This window comes from Miscanthus floridulus, chromosome 19, assembly GCF_019320115.1.
Source record: "Miscanthus floridulus cultivar M001 chromosome 19, ASM1932011v1, whole genome shotgun sequence".
NCBI lineage: Eukaryota > Viridiplantae > Streptophyta > Magnoliopsida > Poales > Poaceae > Miscanthus > Miscanthus floridulus.
Window position 1 is genome coordinate 26,599,410 of NC_089598.1, and position 9,187 is coordinate 26,608,596.

The window sequence follows — 9,187 nt, forward strand, 5'->3', positions numbered from 1 at the left end:
GATTAGAACCAAATGGGTCTTTAGAAACAAACAAGATCAAGATGGTATAGTAGTAAGGAATAAAGCAAGATTAGTAGCATAAGGATATACACAAGTTGAAGGTCTTGACTTTGGAGAAACATATGCCCTAGTTGCTAGATTGGAAGCAATTAGAATCTTATTAGCCTATGCTTGTGCCCACAACATTAAGCTCTATCAAATGGATGTCAAGAGTGCATTTCTCAATGGTTACATCAATGAAGAAGTATATGTTGAGCAACCTCCCGGTTTTGAAGATGATAAGAAGCCCAACCATATGTACAAGTTGAAGAAGGTATTGTATGTCTTGAAGCAAGCACCTAGAGCATGGTATGAGAGATTGAGGGACTTCCTACTCTCTAAAGGGTTCATGATGGGCAAGGTTGACACCACTCTTTTCACCAAGAAGATTGGTAAAGACTTATTTGTGTTGCAAATCTATGTTGATGATATCATATTTGGATCAACTAATCAAGACTTTTGTGAAGAATTTGGAAAGATGATGGCTAATGAGTTTGAAATATCCATGATTGGAGAATTAAGTTAGTTCATTGGTCTTCGAATCAAGCAATTAAAGAATGGTACATTCGTGAGTCAAGGCAAGTACATCAAAGACATGCTCAAGAAGCTTGGTATGAGTGATGGCAAAGCCATTAGCACACCAATGGGGACAAATGGCAATTTAGATAGTGATGCAAGTGGCAATATGGTGGATCAAAAATTGTATCGGTCTATGATTGGAAGCCTACTCTATGTGACCGCATCAAGGTCGGATGCCATGTTTAGTATATGCATGTATGCAAGATTTCAAGCCTCACCAAGAGAAAGTCATTTAAATATTACAAAGAGAATATCGAGGTACTTGAAGCATACACAAAATGTTGGTTTGTGGTATCCTAAAGGAGGAAAGTTTGAGCTAGTTGGTTACTCTGACTCGGATTATGCGGGATGCAAGGTTGAAAGGAAGAGCACCTCGGGCACATGTCAATTGTTGGGAAGATCACTAGTTTTATGGTCATCAAAGAAGTAAAATAGTGTTGCATTATTAACAGCCAAAGCTGAATACATATCTGCTGGTAATTGTTGTGCACAAATAATTTGGATGAAGGCCACTTTGAGTGACTTTGGAATCAAGTTCAAGAAAGTGCTATTGCTATGTGACAATGAGAGTGCAATCAAGTTAACCAATAATCCGGTTCAACATGCAAGAACAAAGCACATTGATGTCCGCCACCATTTTATAAGAGATCACCAACAAAAAGGGGACATTTGCATTAAGAGTGTAGGCATCGAAGATCAACTTGCCGATATATTCACCAAGCCATTAGATGAGAAAAGGTTTTGTAAGCTAAGAAATGAGTTGAACATATTGGATTTCTCAAATATGTGTTGATGCACCCCTACTTATATGACATGCCTCTCATTCGAGTAATCTAAGGTAAAAGTTGATTGGTATGGCATACATCCTTGCTAAGGACATGTTTAGTGCATCTAGTCATCTTTCACATTTAATAGGCTCATTCTTGAAAATCAAATGATTTTGATGTTTGTATGGTACCACTATTGCTTCTATGCTTAATTTGGTCTAGTGGTAGCATATGACATGTTTGTGGGCTTATAAACCTAGTGTTTGATCTAGAAAATGAGCTATAAGTGTTTAACTCAACATGGTACAAGATAACCCTTATTTGGAGGTGTGAATAAGCTTATCCTTGGATCAAACCGAGTTAAATATATTTGGCAAATATTCTAGATTGAACCAAATTTGGGAAAATGGTCCTCAACCTATTGATTGACATTGATAATCTCAACATATCTACATTTTGAACCTTTGTGGTCATTGATGACAAAAGGAGAGAAATAGTGTACAAAGATAGTGAAAAGACAACAAAGGAAGAGAGAAACAAAGATATAGGTGATAGGGGGAGAATTTGACATGGGGGGAGAGATATGATAAAGGAAGAGGATCAATTAAAATTTTAAACACACAAGTAGGGGGAGCAAGCTCATAAACTTGTATGGTGTATTTGAATGTGCATTTCATATATTTGCTTGCATGGCATAGGTTTTAAATTTCAATATCCATGCTTGTGTGGTGTATGCTAGTTGTAGGGTTGAATGATGAAATAAAAAACTAGCATGTATAGGTTAAGAAACTAGACTTATGTTCATTTTATGGAAACTAGACTCTTGCTTCTAATGTTGATCTCATGGGGTATTCTAGTTTTTGTGTATATCTAGTTACTAATGGTGCTAAAGATGGTATATTGGTGCACTCCGATTGGTATCACACTTTAAAGGTCCATCTCTTATACCTTAGCAACTTTTGGTAGACATTGACTCCTACATTTCCTATCTAAACATATGTGCAAGCTACTATCCAAACTCTTAGCACATATGTAGGGGGAGCAATTGCTACCATTCGGGGTTTATGAAACTTGTCCATATCCTTTTACACATGGTAAATATGCTTGGGCAAGCAACATGGATTCAATTAAATTTTAATCGATATCTTTGTGTAAGGGTCATCATCAATTACCAAAAAGGGAGAGATTGAAAGCTCTAGTTTAGTTTTGGTGAATTGATGAAACCCTAAGTGCTAACCTAGTTCATCTAAGTGATTATGAGATAGGTAGCATTATTCCAAGTGGCGAAGCAACGGTGAAGATCAAGATGATGGTGATGCCATGGTGATGATCAAGTGCTTGGACTTAGAAAAAAAGAAAGAGAAAAACAAAAAGCTCAAGGCAAAGGTAAAATTGATAGAAGCTTTTTGGTTTAGTGATCGAGACACTTAGCGAGTGTGATCACATTTAGGATCGATAGCCGTACTATTAAGAGGGGTGAAACTCGTATCGAAATGCGGTTATTAAAGTACCACTAGATGCTCTAACTCATTGCATATGCATTTTTGATCTAGTGGAGTGCTAACACCCTTGAAAACATTTGTGAAAATATGCTAACACATATGCACAAGGTGGTACAATTGGTGGTTGGCACATTTGAGCAAGGGTGAAGTTGGTGAAGTGAAGGAGATGATAGTCACTGAAAAACATGGGGAGCAACAGCTGCCGCTGTGGAAAGCTATACAATGGGCGGTGGATATGGCCCATGATTTTTGGTAGACCACCAAACAAGCTATGCAAAGGATGACTAGGTTTTCTAAACCAACATGGAGGACACCATCGACAGGTTGCATGAAATGCAATGTGGATGGGGCGTTTGATCCAAGGACTAGCCAGGGGGCAACCGATGCTGTTCTTCGAAATCACAGTGGTAGCTTTGTGAGTGGAATAGCGAGATGGTACCCATATGGCCTGGACTCACTAGCATTAGAAGCATTAGCCTGCAAGGATGGGATATTGCTGGCTACGGAGAGGGGTGTCCAGCGTCTGCAAGTTGAAACTGATAGCCAGGAATTGGTGAAGCTCTGGGAGGCAGTAGACACTCAACGATCTAGTATATATCCGATTCTTAAAGAGATAAAAGACCGTGGTGCAGCTTTCTTTGAATTTTCCTTGATGTATGCTAATCGCTCTTGTAATCGAGTTTCTCGTGTACTAGCTAGACAGGTCTCAGATGACATTAGGATGTGTGAGTGGCATTCGGCCCCATCCTGTGTTCTTCATCTGCTCACTAAAGATTTATAAGAGAAAGATCATCAAGTCGCAAAAAAAAGTTTGGCTACTTATATAGGCGCGAGAATGAGAGAGACATCATCTCATGCGATCAGTCCGGACAGTGTGTTAAACTTTTTCTTTGTCAATTACAACTAGACTAGATAGATGGATATATTAGTGAAAAAGTTAAGGCAGTTAAATGTTAATCATTAGGTAAACACCCATGTTGTTAATAAACACGAAGAAAGGCACCGACAAGCCGATTGTAACGTTAATCATTTTTCCCCTCTCTGTATATATATAGTATCTTCCACAGCTATGACTTTTATTTTATAAAAATAAAATAAACCTGTTGAAACTTGGTTCATTCCTAATAGAGTAGTAGTTGTTTGGATTTTGGATTCTGACATGGATCAGACTGATCGTGGATATGAACATACCTTGTAGCAATGACACATACACGCACCACATCAATGTAGATACTCTAGTACTAGTTGTAGAAACATTGTCCATTCCTATGCAAAACACACACCCTACATCTATAAGCCAATTAAAGAGAGTGACTAGTACATCCTGAAGATGTGTCTTGGTGTTGACACATGCTTATTATTGAAGGACTAGTAATAAATGTAAATATGAGGACTTAACCACCGTAGTTAAATGAAACTACTATGATTACCTTCTTATTCTAGAGTCATGACAGAGGGGAGTGCTAGGCAACTTTATGGTAGCGGTGTGGTTTGCTTTGGGGTTTAGATGATCAGAGCGGATGATGGCCATGGGAACCCACCTGGGATGTGCTTACTATGAGATGCTCGGCGAGTGTCTCATCTCTTTTCTCACCACATCGAGACACATATAGGGTTTTGTTAGGGGCAGTCGTTCCTAGAATTGTAAGAGATCAGGGCTTTCTAGATTTTCTAATTTGCAAGCTATGTGGTGGCGAGACACCGTTGGAATTATGAAGCAAAACCTGCTTTGGTAGATCTCGTCCATCTGTTGACAATGTTAGGGACTCCATGGACACATATGTGGACAAGGTACCTTCATTATTTCGATCACCAATTCGGTTGATAAGCTTGTTACGCCAAGTTAGGTTTGTTCATCTCATGAGCTCCGAGGTGAGCGTGATACGAGATCTCTAGTGAGGAGGTTGCCCACTTGAAGCTTTGGGTTCATGTGCGGTTGAAAGCTCTAGTTTGGTTTTGGTGAATTGATGAAACCCTAAGTGCTAACCTAGTTCATCTAAGTGATCATGAGATAGGTAGCATTATTCCAAGTGGCGAAGCAATGGTGAAGATCATGATGATGGTGATGTCATGGTGATGATCAAGTGTTTGGACTTGGAAAAGAAGAAAGAGAAAAACAAAAAGCTCAAGAAAGAAGAAAGAGAAAAACAAAAAGCTTAAGGCAAAGGTAAAATTGATAGGAGCTTTTCGGTTTAGTGATCGAGACACTTAGCGAGTGTGATCACATTTAGGATCAATAGCCGTACTATTAATAGGGGTGAAACTCGTATCGAAATACAGTTATGAAAGTGCCACTAGATGCTCTAACTCATTGCATATGCATTTTTGATCTAGTGGAGTGCTAACACCCTTGAAAACGTTTATGAAAATATGCTAACATATGTGCACAAGGTGGTACACTTGGTGGTTGGCACATTTGAGCAAGGGTGGAGAAGTTGGTGAAGTGAAGGAGGTGATAGTCACTGAAAAATAGTGACCAGACATTGGTCATGGGGTGACTGGACTCGGGGGAGCAGCGTTCGGTCATTTATAAAATTAGTGGTGCACTCGGGCTACTCTCGGCCTGAGACCGAACGTAGGTGACCGGACTCTGACTAAACATTGTTCAGCATCCGGTCCTGCTGACGTGGCGGCGTGCAGAGAAGAGGAGGAGGAATGGACGCACCAGCGTGTCCGGTCATGGTGGACTAGACGTGTCTGGTCAAAAATAACTGGCTCTGGTGCCTTACTGGAAACGACTGGACTCCAGTGATGGAGCGTTCGGTCACTTTAAACAGTGCGTCCGGTCGCAACTTAACACATGGCGCGAAGCAGACTAGCCGTTAAGATCGGGTGCTCAGCATTTGAGGCTGATAACATGTGGCGAGCATCGGGCGACCAGACGCTGGAGTCCTACGTCCAGTCAACCTAACCGGCATGTTCGGTCAGCCCATGTTTCACTGGACAAAGGAGCCAACGGATGTATTCATGGGGGCTCTCTATTTAAGCCCCATGGCCGACTCAAGCTCACTCTCTTGGCCATTTGCATTGACATAGCAACCTTGTGAGCTTAGCCAAAGCCCTCCCACTCATCTCCATCATTGATTCATCATCTTTGTGAGATTGGAAGTGAATCCAAGTGCATTGCTTGAGTGTTTGCATCTGGAGGCACTTGGTGTTCGTGTTTCGCTGTGGGATTCGCTTGTTACTCTTGGTGGTTGCTGCCACCTAGGCGGCTTGGAGCAGTGAGGATCATCGAGCGAAGGTTGGTGATTGTCTCTGGCTCCGATCCTGGTGATTGTGAGGGGTTCTTGACCTTTCCTCTGCGGAGAGCCAAAAGATACTCTAGTGGATTACTCGTGGCTTGTGTGATCCTCATTTGTGTTGGTTGTGCGGCACCCTATTGAGGGTTTGGCGTGTGATGCCAATTAGCGTGTGAACCTCCAAGTGAGTGAATCATCACAACGAGGACTAGCTTGCCGGCAAGCAAGTGAACCTCGATAAAAAAATATTGTGTCATCATTCGATTCCGAGGTGGTTGGTTTTCATTGGTATTCATTCTTGTGATTGATTGGTTCATTCATCGACTCGGCGGTATAACCATCTTGCTCTCTCTCTTTATATTACCGCAAACTAGTTGTCAAGCTCTTTAGTGTAGCTAGTCGTGAGAGCTTGTTAGTTTGGTTAGTGTGGCTCTTTAGTTAGCCTTTGAGAGCACACTAACTTAGTGTAGTGACATAGCCGTTGTGTGGATAGAGACTATAGAAACTAGAATTGTGGTAGGTGTCTTACAATTTTAGTAGGCTAGCGCAACACTCGCTTCGCCTCATATTTGTCTAACCGGTTTGCTAAGTGTTGTTGTAGAAATTTTTAATAGGCTATTCACCCCACTCTAGCCATTAGGACCTTTCAGCGGTGTACTTGGGTGGTGCATAAAAGGTGTGGGTGAGCAGTGCTATGGTTGCAGCTGGTGACAAAAATAGCATCACAGTTAGTGCAGAGTAGCCACGGAACAAAAGTTGTGTCATGGAATAGGACGATCTCAGTGTCCCCTCACAGAACACCCTTGTGTTAACCCATGAGATGGTAGGATGGTTGTGTTGCCAATGAAGGGTCCAATGGATAGGGTAAGTGAAGAGGAGGAAGATGAGTTTGATTCAGATACCCGAGGGTTAAAGTTCAGTGAGGAAGTGGCTAGTGATGCCTGTTTCTACTCAGGCCAGTCATATAACATTAAAGACCTCTTCGGGGAGATGAGCGGAGGGTGCTGTTTGCAAGACCCGATGGAGGGCATCCTTTGACTAATAATCATTATGTGCTGAAATTTGCATTTGGGAAACTCTCCAATCTTGTGACTGATGGAGGGACATGGAGTCAGTGTGGGACATAGTCTCCGGGTACCCCGCAAGGAAGGGAGAAGATCTAGTTTGACTAGGATTCCCCACATGTAATCCTAGTAACATTGCTACCCTATAATCCTACTAGGACTCCTCCATTGTAACCGACTAGGAGACTTGCCTCCTGGGTATATAAAGGAGGGCAAAGCTCCCTAGATCGGCAAGAGGAACAGACCCAACGGTCTAAACCCCAAGCGCAGGGCGCAATATACTATTCACACTAGACTGGACTTAGGATGCTATTCTAGCGGACCGAACCAGTATAAATTGTTGTCTCTGCGTTCACCATCGAGTTCTGCATATGCCGAAGCCCACCAACCATCGTCTCGGGTAACCCCATGACGAGTTGCCGGTCATCAAACACCGACACACAGGGAAGATGTGCTCATCGTGGTGCCATATGATGGTTATCAGCGAACATACGAAATTGTAATGGAAAACATCGGCTTATGGGTATGTTTATTACAATGTTCTCATATGCACATAATTGTTTTCCACCAATGCTCACATATGTAGTCAATCCAAATAGATCCATTTGCAACAACTCAAGAGACATAATATTTGACATCATGGCCTTTCTAAGACGAGTTTTTCCAACTTGCTTTCCTGCTTGACAAGAGCTACACAACCGGACCTTCTCAAATGTGACATTCTCCAACCTATTGACCAAGTCATGCTTGATTATCCTATCCAATTGCTTCATCCTCACATGTGTTAATCTTCTATGCCATAGCCAACCCATACATGATTTGGTGAACAAGCATGTTGATAGCTTTGTCTCACTAGCACCAAAATCAACCAAATAGGGGTTCTCATGCCTAAAGCCCTTGAAGATGAGGTTGCTTCCATCAACACTAGTAATCTCCACATATTCACTTGAGAACAGACATTTGAATCCAAAGTCACAAAATTGTGCCATCGATAATAGATTGAAATTGAGAGATTCAACTAGCAACCCATTTGATATTGAGAGATCATTGATATTGCAATCTTGTCCAAGCCAACAAATTTACCCTTGCCATTGTCACCAATTGTAATATTGTCATATTCTTCACAAGAATTTGAGTTGAGTGAGTTGAACATCTTGTAATCACTCATCATATGTTGAGTGCATCCACTATACAACACCTAATGCCTCCCTCCAATCTTATAATTCACCTAAAAAAGAATCGACTCTTTTTAGGTACACAAACTTGTTTAAGTTCTTGGAGGTTAGTTACAAAGGTCTTAGGAGCCAAATTGCATTCTTTTTACCACCAACAATTTGAGTACTAACAAATCTAGCATGCATGTATACCACATAGCAAGAATCAAACTTGATTGACAATATAGCCTTCTTGCTTGTGCACTCCTCCAGATGTCCAACAAGCTTGCACTTGTTGCAATACTTGCTATTGTTCTTCACAAACGTGAGTTTGTGAGGAGCAAAGGCTTTCTTGCCCTTCTATGGCAATAGACTAAGCCTTCCTTGTTCATGGATACCCAAGCATTATCTTAGTGGAGACTGGGCTCTTTTTGGGATAAAAATCTTATAATCAATCTTTTATCTATTGATGAGGGATCTATCAATGTATCTGTGTGTGATGATCCAAACTCAACTCCTCGGATATACTTTTACTTATGGTGACCCACGATTAGAAACACAGACAACAAATGAAATTCTCCAGAACTTAAAATTGTGTTCTAATTTATCTTTGGCTTGGTATAGGTAATTTTAACGAGTTGAAGTAGCAATTTGAACACTTCTCTGCTACAAAGAGGAGTTCATGCAAATGGGACCTTTCCAGGAGACCCTACACTTTTGCCCTTTATGGCCGTGTTTGTTTGATCTTGAGATGAGACGGATTGAATGGGGTAGAGGAGGATTTTGACTTGTAGAGGGTTAAATCCCTCTCAATCACTTCCACCCCCTTGGATTTGGGAT